Raw genomic sequence first — 14,900 nt, forward strand, 5'->3', positions numbered from 1 at the left:
TCTGTCAAAGCTTGAGATCAGAAAATTGACTTGTAAATAATAGGAGAAGCTGGGCAGAGAGAAGAGATAATATTATACGTCAGATTGTTTGTATGCTTTATCACAAGCAGCATGTTCTAATGCTTCAGTGAGTAATCTCTTGAAGGACAAACCAAACATTTCTTATGATAAATCGTTTTAACTATGAATTTCCATACTTGGAAACAATGGTAAGCAAACTGTTTTGTGTAGGATTGAAAAGAAATATTGTTCCAAAAGTTTAGAACTTCTCTGGAAATTTTCCATGAAATATCAATCTAACTTCCTTAAGATGGGCTGTCTCAGGAAGATAATCCCTTTTCCCATACGCCCCATTCTGTATTTGCAATAGAACGTTTTCCAAATTTGAGAAAACACTCATGGCCAGCTGGATAACAAGGAGTAGCTCAAACTTTCAAATATCACTATCCATATTGCTTAGTTGTTCATACATATGAATAGCTGGTACAAATTACAACTAGAGACATTAAAAGGGTCTTTTCTTGAGGCGTGTCCATCCTGTAGCACAATCTTAATAATATGACATTGATAAAAATATAACCCAATGCTGTGAATTTGAAGGAGATGATTAGCTAAGCCGTGTTCACCAGGCCCATATTAGTCTATGAGGTTGTAAGTTCAGGTCAGGAGACCAGCAGTCAGTCTAGGTATTGCGGCCTATAAAAGGATCATGAAATATACCCATCTGGATTAAAGGGAACCTATCAGATTGGATAAACCAGCAGACATTGAGTCAGCTTGCAGGTTAACAGCGTTAGGAATATGTCCGGCCACCGGCACCCTGGAGAAAATAAACTTAATTTCTCCTGGGAGTTGTTGACTATCAGTCATAAATGCATAACGGCACGGCTCCAGTCATTGTTCACTATACTGTGAATGGCTGTAAGCACGTCCCAGCACTTTGACTGACATCCAACTGCAGTGCATCATTGCAGATCTGGCTGTCAGTCAAAGAGTCGGAAAGAGCTCTCAGCGCTGTGAGCTGTGAACACAGCCACACCATCACATCTGTATGACTTAAAGACGAGGGCTCCTAGGAGAAATAAAGTTAATTTTCTCCCAAGTGCCACACTTTCGTACAGCAACTGTGCACCTTACTAATGCTGTTAACCTGCAAATTAGATCATGGTCTAAGGATCCTAGCCATTTAACCTCTTATGTGCCTCAGAGACAAAAGTGACCATGGCATCTAAGGAGTTTAAGGGCTCATTCAGACATCCATGCAAATTGGTCCGAGAACGGATTGGCCACAGGTCTCTTGACCAGAGCATAACAGCTTCATATACATATTTGCATGGGGATATCAAATTCGCATTGAAAGAGCTGCGGACAGTTTGTGCTCGGTCCAATTTGCAAGAATCCTGGAAATAGTCCTAACAGAGGGGGAAAGTAGGTTTATTTTGTTACCCCAAACAGTACATTTTAAGCCTACTGTTCTGTTTCTATTGGCTATACACTTGTACCGTCCGACCTATTAAAGTCTGTTAATTTTGACATGTAGCTACTCTATTATATGAATACCAGTTGCATTATTTAATGTGAACATGGTTGGCCAAAACAAATGAAAAATAGAAATCAAAACTTCAGTTTGCTTTATTTTCTTTAGAAAAGAGTAGTACAGGTTCACTTATTGCTATAATCAGGCATTCTTACATTCTGCACAGAAATAACTCACATGTGCTTTACATAAATATTTACTACGACTAGAACATGTAATATTTGTTTTATAACACGGCGATGGACAAATGCTGCATCTTTTCCTTTTTTTGTTCTTTTCTGGTGCTGGTGGAGGTGTTTGCGCTGTTGAGCTGCTGGATACGGTATAATATGGCTGCTGCTCCTTCACTTCATGGGTTTTGCTTTTCTTTCTAGAATAGATGGCATAACAAGTCACTTTCCTAATTCATCTAGAAAGAGTCGTTTATGCATTTTATTGGCTTTCCAATCTGGGTTTGTTTCACGCCATAAACAGATGCATTGCAGGCAGATACATCAGCAATGTTATAAAATGCAACCATTTGCCACCAATTGCTTTTGCATTTGCTTGTGTATGCAGCTATTAGTTGATCTAGTGCAGTGTCGGACTGGAGTACCTTGGGCCCACCAGAGAAAAATCATTCTTGGGGCCCACCATCGTACCTCCCAACTTTTGAAGAAGGGAAAGAGGGATAAAGAGGGAAAATGTTAGGCCACGCCCCGAACACACCCATGTCCATGCCCCAATCGCATCCATTTAGCACTGCTGATCGCACTGAATGGTACTAATGGCACAGTGGCTGGCATTATGGGCTCAGTGGCTGGTACTGTGGGCACACTGATAAGTACTGAGGAAAAGAAAGTAAGAAAGAAAGAAAGAAAGAAAGAACAGAAAAAGAAAAAAGAAACCAGAGATTAAGAGAAAGAAAGAAAGGAGAGAGAGAGAAAGAAATAACAGAGAGAGAAAGAAAGAACAGAGAGAGAAAGAAAGAACAGAGAGATAGAGAAAAAGAAAAAAGAAAGATTAGAGAGAGAAAAAAGAAGAGAGAAAGATTAGAGAGGGAAAGAAAGAGCAGAGAGAGAGAAAGAAACAGAGAGAGAAAGAAAGAGCAGAGAAAGAAAAACAGAGAGAAAGAAAGATTAAAGAAGGAAAGAAATAACAGAGAGAGAGAAAGAAACAGAGAAAAAAAGAAAGAACAGAGAAAGAAAGAAACAGAGAGAGAAAGAAAGATTAGACAGGGAAAGAAATAACAGAGAGAGAAAGGAACAGAGAGAAAGAAAGATTCTATAAAGATACTACAGCAGCCTAGCTCCCATTGTAGTGCCCACCTGAGCTTCCCGATGCAGTACATATCATGATCCACTCACATGGCCGGCATCCCTATTCCAAGGCGATCCCGCTGTCCGCGCTGTCGGAGGAGGACACGGTGATGGATCTGAAGCATTCCTTGAAGTGCCTCCATGGTTCCGTCACACTCTCCTTCCGAAATTACCTAATTTCAGGTTAGCTATCAGCACGCCACTTCCGATGGAACGTCACGTGCGAGTTTTAAAGTGCTCCTCGGGGCTCCGCCTTGTACTCCTGTGTCCGCGGGAAAAGTAAGCTCCCAGTCGTGACAGCAGGGCAGACTCTCAAAATCGGGACTGTCCCGCTGGATCTGGGATGGTTGGGAGGTATGAATGCTCCCCAACATACAACTTGTACACGCATGGCTCCGCACACCTCATACACACATGGTTTCACTTTGCCTCGTGCACACACGGCTCCGCTCCGTACATCTCGCACACACACAGCTCCACTCAGTACCCACATGGCTTCACTCCGTAAACCTCGTACACACATGGTGCTGCTCTGCTCCGTACACTTCGTACACACGGGGCTCCATTTCTTACACCTCGTACACACGCGGCTGCATTCCGTACACCTCGTACACACGCGGCTCCGCTCCGTTCACCTCCTACACATGCGTCTCTGCTCTGTGCACCTCCTACATACACGGCTCTGCTACATCCACCCTGTAAACCCCTCCTGACCCCACACATAAACTTCCCCTCATCCAGTGTGCCTGCTGATGTGGTGTACTTGACTGACCCCCCATAGACAGTGACGGATGGGCACGGGGGTCCCCATACACAGTGACGGACAGACACTGGCCCCCCCACATACATAGTGACTGACAGACTCTTCACAATGAGCTTCCTTCACAGAGCACTACTGGGGCACCGAAACCAGCAATGAGCGTGGCGGCGCACTCAATTTCCGTACAATTCCGGCCACAGAATTCATCACTTAGTTATTCACTTCCATAGGTAGCGGTGTTTACTGCACGGAGCTGCGAAAATCTCCAAACAACACAGAACACTGCCCTCCGAACAGAAGCATACAGGCATATTATATACTAGATGGTGGCCCGATTCTAATGCATCGGGTATTCTATTTTCTCTCTCTCCGCACCACAAATCTCCCGACGGAGGCGTGCGTCGTTCGAATGCGCTGATTGGTCGCGGCCGGCAGGGTCCCCTCACCTCCCAATCCTGATATGCATTGTCCCCTCACCCCCCAATCCTGATATGCATGGTCCTCTCACCCCCCAATCCTGATATGCATGGTACCCCTCACCCCCCCAATCCTGGTAAGCATGGTCCCTTCACCCTCCAATCCTGGAATGCATGATCCTCTCACCCCCCAATCCTGGTATGCATGGTCCTCTCAACCCTCTTTCCTGGTAAGCATGGTCCCCTCACCCCCCTTTCCTGGTATGCATGGTCCCCCTCACCTCCCTTTCCTGGTATGCATCATCCCGTCACCCCCCTTTCCAGGTATGCATGGTCCCCTCACACCCAATCCTGATATGCATGGTCCCCTCACCCCCCAATCCTGATATGCATGGTACCCCTCACCCCCCAATCCTGGTAAGCATGGTCCCCTCACCCTCCAATCCTGGAATGCATGGTTCTTTCACCCCCAATCCTGGTATGCATGGTCTTCTCACCCCTCTTTCCTAGAAGCATGGTCCCCTCACCCCCCTTTCCTGGTATGCATGGTCCCCCTCACCCCCCTTTCCTGGTATGTATGATCCCATCACCCCCCCTTTGCTGGTATGCATGGTCCCCTCACCCCCCCTTTGCTGGTATGTGTGGTCACCCTCACCCCCTTTCCTAGTATGCATGGTCCCCCTCACCCCCCTTTCCTGGTATGCATGGTGCCCCTCACCCCCCTTTCCTGGTATGCATGGGCCCCCTCCCCTTTGCTGGTATGCATGGTCCCCCTCACCCCCCTTTCCTGGTATGCATGGTCCCCTCACCCCCCTTTGCTGGTATGTATGGTCCCCCTCACCCCCCTTTCCTGGTATGCATGGTCCCCCTCACCCCCCTTTCCTGGTATGCATGGTCTCTGTTAAAATAAAACATAGTTATATACTCACCTTCTGACGGCCCGCGATCTCCACTCCACGCGCCCAGCATCTTCCGGTCCCAGTAATGCTTTGCGCGAAACACCGCTGATGACGTCACGCTCTCGTGAGAGTGACGTCATCTCTGGCCCTTCGCGCAAAGCATTACTGGGACCGGAAGGTGCCGGGCGCGTGGAGTGGAGATCGCTGGCCGTCAGAAGGTGAGTATATAACTATTTTTTATTTTAATTCTATTTTTTGCATATTTCCACGTGCTCGGCCTCGCGGTCCCAGTAATGCTTTGCGGCTTAGACTGCTGATGATGTCGCGCTCTCACGAGAGTGACGTCATCTCCGGTCTAAGGCGCAAAGCATTACTGGGACCGCGAGGCCAGGCGCGTGGAAAGGAGATCGGAGGCCGTCGGAAGGTGAGTATAACCTTTTTTTATTTTAATTTTCTTTTTTACAGATTAAGCCCTGCGCCCGATTGAGCGCTGTGCCCGACTGCGCCTGTCGCTGATTGGTCGCGGCCTGGCGGCCTTGACCAATCGACGACGTGGGATTTCGGTTACAGACAGACATGATAAGACGATTATATATATAGATATATACACACAGGCAGATTACAGATACACACACACAGGCAGATAGAGGCATATGCATACACATGATTTGCTGAACACTCACTCAGAAAAAAATGTATTGCATTTGCACTTTAGCAAGCAGCATCCCAGCTGCCCAAGCAGGGAGAGAGAGCTGAAGCCTCCAGCCTTGTCACCACACAGTCGGCTGTTATGAATGGGTCACTGAGGAGGATGTCAGGAACAGGCTAAGCCACCAGAAGACCAGAGAGGTTGGTAACTAAGCAGATTGCAGATCCCTGATCCTATCAACACAACTAGCAGTAGCCGTGGAGCGTTCATACGATGCCCTAGACACTTCATCACAGCCGGAGAACTAACTAAGCCTAAAGACAGAAAGGTGAAATCTAAACTGCCCCGGAGCAGATCCCCAAAGAAATAGACAAGCCCCCAAACATATATTGTCGGTGAGACAAGATGAGACACAAACACAGGCAGAGAACAGACTGAGAAAACGGTGGGGCCTAAGCTGTCCAGACAGGACAGGATAGAAAAGATACTGCCTGCAATCACGCACAAAACCCTAAAAAAGTCCAACACATCTGATATACAAAAAACCTGAGGCCACACGACCTCACCCCCGCTAGATCAGCACTCTGGTATAAACTGGCAGCAAAGCAAAAAGATACAACATAACAGGGGACTGAACCAGCTGTAACATATGAAGCAGGGCCCAGCGCTGCCCCCAGCAGGGAGCACGCTGAACCCTAGCAATCAAACAGAAAGCAAAAAAAAGGCACAACCAGATTAGATGCAAAGGATTAGCAAAAGAATCACTTAACTGAACCATGCAGATCAGGCAGGGGACAAAAGAACTCCAAATGCACAAGGAGGAAAATCACCAGCAACCTTCAAGAGCAGCCAGCTCAATTATTTGCTCCCAGCCAGAAATCCCAAGTTCCCAATTATCGTCGTCAGGTGGAGAACTTCCATCAAGCTGGCCAGCTCCTCTACTCTCAGTAACCACCAGAGGGAGCAGAGGGAGCTTCGGCTCAGACATCCGAGCAAGGGAATTCACAACAGCCAGCATTTTGCAGGTCAGGACAGCACAGGAGGAGAGCAGAGCATGCTGACACCTGACACCGTCCAGGATCCACTGCTCATGAATCCAGAGACAGTGGGCGTGTCACTGTGGTCAGGGACCAGACAGAGTGAGAGCAGAAGCAAGGTATGTGATAATGTGCACCGCCTGCATGAACTCTTTGGACACGCTTTTAAAGGGCCCCCGCGTTGGCGCGACCTATTCTCAGTCTCTCGTTGGGGCCCACCAAGGGGAATTTCCCTGGTATCCTGCCAGGCCAGACCGACCCTGGCAGGACTAATGAAGGAGGCAGGAGCTGGGGCTGGGGGCAGGGCCTACCGGAGGATCCTCCGGTCTCCTGGTGCCTTAGTCCGACGCTGATCTAGTGTGTCAACCACCCTTTGGTGGAATTATAATGTCCTCTGCAGCTTTTTGTCATCTCAGCTACTTACTGCACAGTCATGGTGCATCGCGCTCATCAGAATGACCAGTTTGTTTTTTAGGGAAAGTAAGAATCCACTGATATATTTCCAGTAAAGTAAAATAGTGAACTATGAACATCTCTGTTGCCAGTGATACCCTGCTGCAGCTCAGGCTTGCTTTTTCTTACAGCATTGAAAGCTTTCATTTTAGCAACAGCTGCCCCAGTTGGTGCAGTGTAAAAAGGTTGTCACATTTTGTCCTCTTAGTTCATACGTCAAACCTGAAACGACTCACATACCCTGATTCTTTTCAGGTTTTTCTCCAGACTTTTTCCCTGTATATACCTGAGCGTTTAGAGCATATGAACTGCTGCTGTCACAAAGTATCCATATCTTGATGCTATACTTGCTTACTTTGTATATATCGTATGAACGAGCACCTACCGTGGAATACCACAAGATGTTCATCCACACTGACATTTTCACCAGTATTGTTTAATTTTAGAAGAATCTTTATCCATTTATTTTATCCTTCCCTTCATTCTCATTGTCTACTGGTTCCTAATGTTTACTACAAATGTCTTTTATGATAATTGCCTGCGGTACTGCTACATGTATAACTATGTATTACCGCTCATTGCTTATGGTATTGCCACTTGAATGTGTTACCATTACAGTATATAGAAAACTGTATATATTGCCTTGTATTCCTGTATTGTAATATTGCTTACATATTATGTGTTCTTTGTATATGTACAGTCAGGGAAAGTTAGTGTATCCTTCTTGGGACATTAGAGGAGTGCACTCTTAGTATATACAGTAGTTCCCCCCATAGACTGGGTAGTTATAATTATGTTTTTGGCCACTAGATGGGGGCTTGCTAGTGGGGCCTGATAGGAGGTTCATAGAGGGGCTGCTGAGAGTTAAGGTTAGTGCTGAAGAGTGGTCTAGTCTGACCAGGCCAGGGCGCCCGATTGTCCACATGGGCTACAGGCCCAGACAGCTTGACAGTCATGTAACGTTAAGTCGTTATTGCCCATGTTACCCACGGCCACTGCAAGTCTTAGCAGAGTGTCACAACAAGAAAAGGAAGATGTGGCATCTTACCACCTGGGTCAATGCTTTTAGGGCAGAAGTTGGCTGGACCGAAGAGATGAAAGGAGTTGGAGCTTCGACGAGATCGTTACAGACGGGCCGGATGCTTCAACAGGGGTCACCAAGTGATTTATGAATTTATGTCTGGGGTGAAACAGGCAGAAGGAAATGTCGTTATAGTGAGGTCAGGCCTGGAAGGAACTGTAAAGCAGTCTAGTACGGTCTGGTCTGGGCGTGTACTGCACAGAAGTGACAACAAGCAAGGGAAAGATCAGGAAGCAAGCAAATGTTATAATGTACCAACTGTGGATGTAATGTGCAAAATCCTAAGTAAAGAAAGTGTTAAAGTTGTCTTGGACTGTGTCTCCATTGATGGGGGTCGCCTAGAAGAGGGACCGTTATGGCCTGGGAAGTGACCGGGTGAAGATGAATCTGGAAATGCAGGTATGCCGAGGAGCATACTATTGTTTCATGTAGGGGAAGGACTGGACACAGCTGCCACTGGACTACAGGTCACGACTACAGTCCTGTCCCTCCCTTACATTAGCACAGGACAATTTTTCTGCCTGGGCAGAAGGCTGCAAACTTCAAATTACGGTTTTGATTTTAGACTGAATTGGTTGCATCGGACTAATTGTCTGGGTATCATGTGCCTCATCGTATTCAACTTCAGAATCAGAATTCTCATAATTAGGCATGAGCGAGCATATTTGCAAGTATTCGGTACTCGGCAAGTGATGCCATACTCGCGGTACTTGGAACATAGCAAGTATTTTACTACTTGCCTCTCAATATTCGGATCTCCCACCCAACATGTTAGCCAATCACAGTAATGCCGCAGCCTTCTTGGTTGTGGCATTACTATGATTGGCTGGCCACGCAGTGTCATAGATCAGTCATAGCCTATGACTCATAGCCTCTATATAAGCCCTGCCGCCGCCATTTTCTGCACATTGCATCCAGAACACAGCCAGTGCTAGCGTAGGGAGAGTGTGAGCAGCTGCTAGGGAGAGTTGTGCTTTTGCAAATCATCCATAATTCATCTCAAAAACATAAAAGCTCTTGTGAGAGCTACCTGGAGTATTTTAGTTGTAGGTGACTGTAGTGCAGGGAGACAGGCAGGAGCGTTACAGTACATACATAGTACCTCAATATCTCAGCTCTTCTGTGAGCTGAAAGTACTGTTTAAGGTCAGGTAGTAGTGACAGTTTTCCCAGCTATTTTTGAGGTCACATTTACCCCTGCAGGCCAATTTTTTTGCCCTTGCTGTGCTGTTTCCTCACCGAATAGTACGCACGGTACTGCACAACTGAGATGCAGCCAGCACCGCTGTCTTCTGTGGTGACTGTCAAGATAAATCTTCGGCTTTAACCTCAGGCCAATTGTTTTGCCCTTGCGGTGCTGTTTGCACACGGAATAGCACGCACGGTACTGCACAACAGAGATGCAGCTGTGGCGCCCTGCGTCTTTATCGCCACAAAAGGGTTAAATATGTACTATTTTGTATGTGCTTTGTGAGCAATGGGAGTTATGCTTTCTCTGCTAGAGACCACAACACACAATTTACCTCACTCCCTCACTTGTCCGAAGCCTAGAGCTTTGCAGACATGCCCTAACTGGGAAGGGGAGGAGTCGTGAGTTGTTTCAGTGAAGAAGAACGAGGAAGGATGCTCTGGGAAGCAATTTTAAGACATGTGCTCGATCCAGGAGTACAGCTAAAGAAGCATCAGGGACCAGCCCCTAGACCATCCATATTTTCAGAGCAGTATGGTAAGCTGAGTGACTGAGTGGGATTATACAACCAGAAGAAAAGTGTCCTCCCTCAGAAATACTGCAAGAATCTAGGATCAGTGAAGGATAGTGCAAGTGTGAACTTGAGCTACTGCACAAAGGATTCAAGCTGCAAGTTGCTGAAGGAGAAAAACTCAGTGAGTAAAGGCAATACTGGGAAGTTCTAAACTCCAGGAAGTCTTGGTCCCTGAAGGGATTAGAATAGAATCCTCAACCTGTTCCTACTTCCTCCCCAACGCAGCAGTCACAGGAAACATTTGACCCAAAGCTTGGCCATACCGATGATCTGTTTGGTACATATGATCCTTTGGTTGCCTCTGGCCTCTCAACTCGCAACATTGAAGAGAAACGTGAGGAGGTATCATCTGTTCATAGCCAAATATTTGAAAACCCACAGCCAGAAGAAAGCCACTTTCAGCCACGTGATATACTGGCTCAAGAGGTGGAGGTTGATGATGATGAGACACAGTTGCCATCTGGCCAGCTGACAATATCAACATGGAAGGAGGATGACATGGACGACGAGGTGGTCAATGATGAGTCCATTGATCCAACCTGGACCGTTGGTACGCATAGCCAGCACAGCAGCATAGAGGAAGAAGGTGGATATATAGCACCAACAAAGGCACCAAGGGCTACTGGTTTGAGTAGAGTGTAAAGTGTGTCTACTGTTCCCAAGAGCAATCCTACTGTGCCCCAGTTCAAGGCAAGGGGGCATTCATCCTCTGTCTGGAATTTTTTTTCAGATAGTCCTTCTGAACCAAACATTGCCATCTGTAGCATCTGCCATTCGAAGCTGAGCAGAGGCCAGGGCAAAGGCAACCAGAGCATCACCAGTATGCGAAAACACATGGCAGCTAAGCACCCTAGTGGGAGGGCGGAACAACAGGGTACCAAATCAATGCGGGTCAAACCACTGCCATGTCGCCTGTGATCCATCCTTCTCAATCTGCTTGCCAGGAAGCAGGGGCTCATACCTCCTGCTCACAAGTTGCGGTTGCAGTGACACAGGACACAACAATCCCATTCACTTGTTTGTCCCAGCCAAGCATCCAGTTGTCCGTGCCCCAGATCTATGAAAGGAAGTGTAAATACCAACCCATGCACCCACAAGCACAAATACTAAATGCGCACATTGCTAAGTTGCTAGCCGTGAAGATGCTGCCGTTTAGGCTTGTGGGGACACAGTCTTTCCGTGATCTCTTGGCTGTGGCTGCCCCATGATACTCTGTTCCCAGCTGGCACTATTTTTCCCAGTGTGCCGTCCCCGTGTTACACCAGCACGTGTTAAACAATCTAAAGCGTGCTCTCACCAACACCGTAACCGGGAAGGTCCACCTAACAACAGACACGTGGGTAAGTAGTTGTGGACAGGGACGATACACTTCTGCCACGGCACACTGGCTGAACCTGGTGGAGGGTGGGAAAAAGTCACAAAGTGAAACATCACATATCCTACCCATGCCACGAATATCAGGCCCTACCTCAATCATGGTTTCCGCCTCATCATATACGTCCTGTCTCCCCTCTTCCTCTTCCTCCTCCACCTCCTCATCCTATACTGAATTACCCTCCACATCCCTCCCAAGTTTGGAGCTGTGCAGTAGCGCATCAGCAAAGCAGCAACATGCTCTGCTGAAGCTGATCTGTTTAGGTCAAACACCACACACTGCAGCAGAGCTGTGACAAGGAATAAAACAGACCAATCAGTGGCTCTCCCCATTGCAAATCGAACCTGGTCTGGTCGTCTGTGATAATGGGCATTACCTAGTGGTGGCTTTAAAGCTCGGGAAGCTTGTACACGTGCCATGCATGGCTCACGTGCTGAACCTAGTGGCTCAGAAATTGATCAAAACATACCCTGACTTGCCATACTTACTTGAGAAGGTGCACTCTATTTGCGCCCATTTTCGCCATTCCTCTACCACTGTTGCCGATCTTGCAGCGCTTCAAAAGAAATTTAATTTGCCAAATCACTGACTCATTTGTGACCTGCCCACACAGTGGATCTCAACATATCATATGTTGGCAAGGATTAGTGAACAGCAGAGGGCACTTGCTGAATACCAGCTTAAACATGCCCGTCAGACTGCGACTCAGCCAAGACACATAACAACTGTTGAGTGGGTGTGGATTGCTGACATTTGTGAGGTGCTTGATAACTTTGAATACTGCACCAACCTGAGCGGTGATCAGGCTATTATAAGTATTACCATCCCGATGCTATGTACATTGAAATAATCGCTGCATAATCTAAACTTGGAATCTTTGAGTGCCTATCAGCTGGGTATGGAGCAAGATTTCACACTGGGTGATCCTACTCAACCCAGCCAATATTATGAGGCAACATTGGGTGATGAAGATGAAGAGAAAGACAAGGGAGAAGACTTCTTTTTCTGTGGTAACGAGGGGACCCCTGATGCTACAGATGGGACTCCCAACCCCAGCTTCATGTCTGTCAAGCATGAGTGAGCTGAAAAGGAGGAGGTGGAGCAGGAGGAAAGTCAGTGTGAGGAGAGGATGGACATTGCTCCTCCTTCTGGGGCCACAGAACATTTGCATCTTTGCAGCTTGGCACATATGGCACAGTTCATGTCTTACTGTCTGCCCCATGACCCTCACGTGATCCACATTTTCAACAGCAACCTATACTGGTTGGCCACCTTTCTCGACCCACGGTACAAGGCCAAATTTCCTTCACTACTGTTGCAGTCACCAAGGGGTTTCACAATTGAATCCTTCAAGAGGGCCGTTGTCGATCACCTGATGACGACATCACACTCAGACACCACTGGTAGCAGAGAAACCAGCTCTTTGCAAAAGCATGCATTAATGGGGAGAGACATGCCCAGCAGGTTCAAAAGAGGTGGGGGGAAAATGTCCATAAACTGGGCCATCTTCAATAAACCGTCTCATTAGCAAGGGATAGCTGGACCGGTAACAATGTCAAGGAGGCAGAAGTTGAACAACACGATCGACGAGTATCTAAGTGACCATACCTGCATCCTTCCTGATGCTTCTGTTCCGTTTAATTACTGGGTATCCAAGCTGCACAGTTCACTAAACCTCTCCTTATATGCCTTGGAGGTGCTGCCTTGCCCTGCTGCTAATGTGATGTCAGAGCATATTTTCAGTGCCGCTGGGGTAATCATCACAGATACACACACACGGCTGACTACAGAGAATGTAGACATCTTTACTCTCCCTTTTTGTCGATTGTAGCTGACATTCAAGGAAAGCCAGAGAGCAGCAGCTCCGACCTCTTCAGAATAACAGTTTCTTCCAAAGGAAGGGAGAGTGACGCAGCCACTGATTGGCTCCAGTGCTTGCGGGACAGAAGGTCATGTGAGCGCCAGTTCAGCCATCGTTGGAATAGCACCAGCACCCGAGGAGAGTGCAGGCTGCTTTTTTTTTGTTAGTTTGTTTTTAAAAGGGGAACATGGCAATTGAAAAGAGGTTGTCCAAGTAGCGGCAGCCCCTCTAATCTCTTATGGGATTTCCAAGCACTGGTCTGAGATTTTTCCTGTAGCCCTATACAGAATGAATGGAGCACTCGACCTGCTGCTCCAATTTCTAATGTGGCTAAAAATCTCTGTTCTGCTGATCGGTGAGGGTCCAAATGCTCAAGTCATCACGTTTAGGAAGTAGAAAAAAAAGGGGAGATTGTCCGGAGGGGAAAACAAATGAAGTCAGCCTAATAATTTGGGAGAGAAACAGCCGTTTCACCTATAAAACCAAGTAGCCATTAAGATCGGCCACACATGTTAAACGGCTATTTTGTAGCCCAACTGAGTGATTGCACTACACTCTTTCACTGCACCCCTGCACAGAATGGTTGCTGGGTGCAGAAGCATCCTTCTAATTTTTGGGGTAGGACTTCAAAGTATAATATTGTCAAGAAGAGCGACATTTTCTCAGCCAAAATGCAAACTGTGATGTCCAAACTGGCAAAGGGTCTATCTACCTGAACGCAATCGCCTCATGAACACATACATTTGGGTCAGGAGACCCTCACTCGGCTGGTCTTGACATAGACTATATATAATACAAGGTACACACAAGGAATAATCCTGACTCACATACAAGGGTAACAAAAAAATATATACATATCTTGGAGCAAGTCACAGGGCCCCACCACCAGCCCAGAGGACTCTGCATAGACCTATCTAGAGATCTCTGGGGTGCTGTCCTGCCATAGGTCAGACTCTCCCCATCCTGAGGCTGATAACAGAGAACAGCAGCATCACACTGCATATGGATCTACACGGTGCAGGCGTGACCTACATGTTTACTGCACAATGTGACATGCCCAGGCTGTGTGTGACCACGTACCTGCAGAAGGCACAGCCGTGTCCTCACAGTGTGCGGCCATCCCCCTCTGTTGCTGCACATTACAGCCCCGGAGCCGGCAGTCCCCGCCCAGGCTCACCCTCCCGCCGAGCTAGGGGCCGTCCACGTCCAGTACACTCCAGTACACTCACACAGTACCTCTCCTCTCAGGGTCGCCGGTAATAAGTCAGAACTTCCGGGATCGCAGGGTAATGCACATCCGGTTGACTGAAGAACCATAGAGGAAAAGGTGCGTGTAGACAAGCTCCGCGATGAGGGAGAGTGCGGAGCGTCTCTGGCGTAGCAGTGCATGCCGGGATACATCTACTACGCCGCACACACTACATCTTCCAGGTGTGTGCGGCGGAGGCGGACGGTCACTGCACGGTGCGGCACACTGTATGCCAGACAGCGTGAGTGGGCCCCCCCGTCTCGCCAGGGCCCCGGCACGTGCCCAGGTACGCCGGGTGCTGACGCCGGCCCTGATCCGCTTGATGTCATAGTTGCAGGGCATAATGGGAAGTTCGAGCAGCACAGCAATATGACATTAGCCCATTCCCTGATGCCTCTGCACAATGGAAAATGGTGCCGAGCAAGTTTATTTTTTGTGAACCGCAAAGCAAATCTCAAAATGTCTGAATTTGCTTGAAACTGTGAATGTCAGGAGATTTTACTACAGGAAATAAATATATCTT

General features: G+C 47.5%; 1 long non-coding RNA gene across 1 annotated transcript; it reads right to left on the reverse strand.

The window, feature by feature from the left end:
* Window positions 1-1,614: 1,614 nt before the first annotated feature.
* Window positions 1,615-14,586, reverse strand: LOC141100680 (uncharacterized). Its single transcript, XR_012234740.1, has 2 exons — window positions 14,209-14,586; window positions 1,615-1,907 (listed from the first exon to the last, which is right to left on the reverse strand). It is a non-coding gene; the product is annotated as an uncharacterized lncRNA (long non-coding RNA).
* Window positions 14,587-14,900: the final 314 nt, after the last annotated feature.

This window comes from Dendrobates tinctorius, unplaced genomic scaffold, assembly GCF_039654945.1.
Source record: "Dendrobates tinctorius isolate UK_male_01 unplaced genomic scaffold, ASM3965494v1 ptg000107l, whole genome shotgun sequence".
Taxonomy (NCBI): Eukaryota; Metazoa; Chordata; class Amphibia; order Anura; family Dendrobatidae; genus Dendrobates; species Dendrobates tinctorius.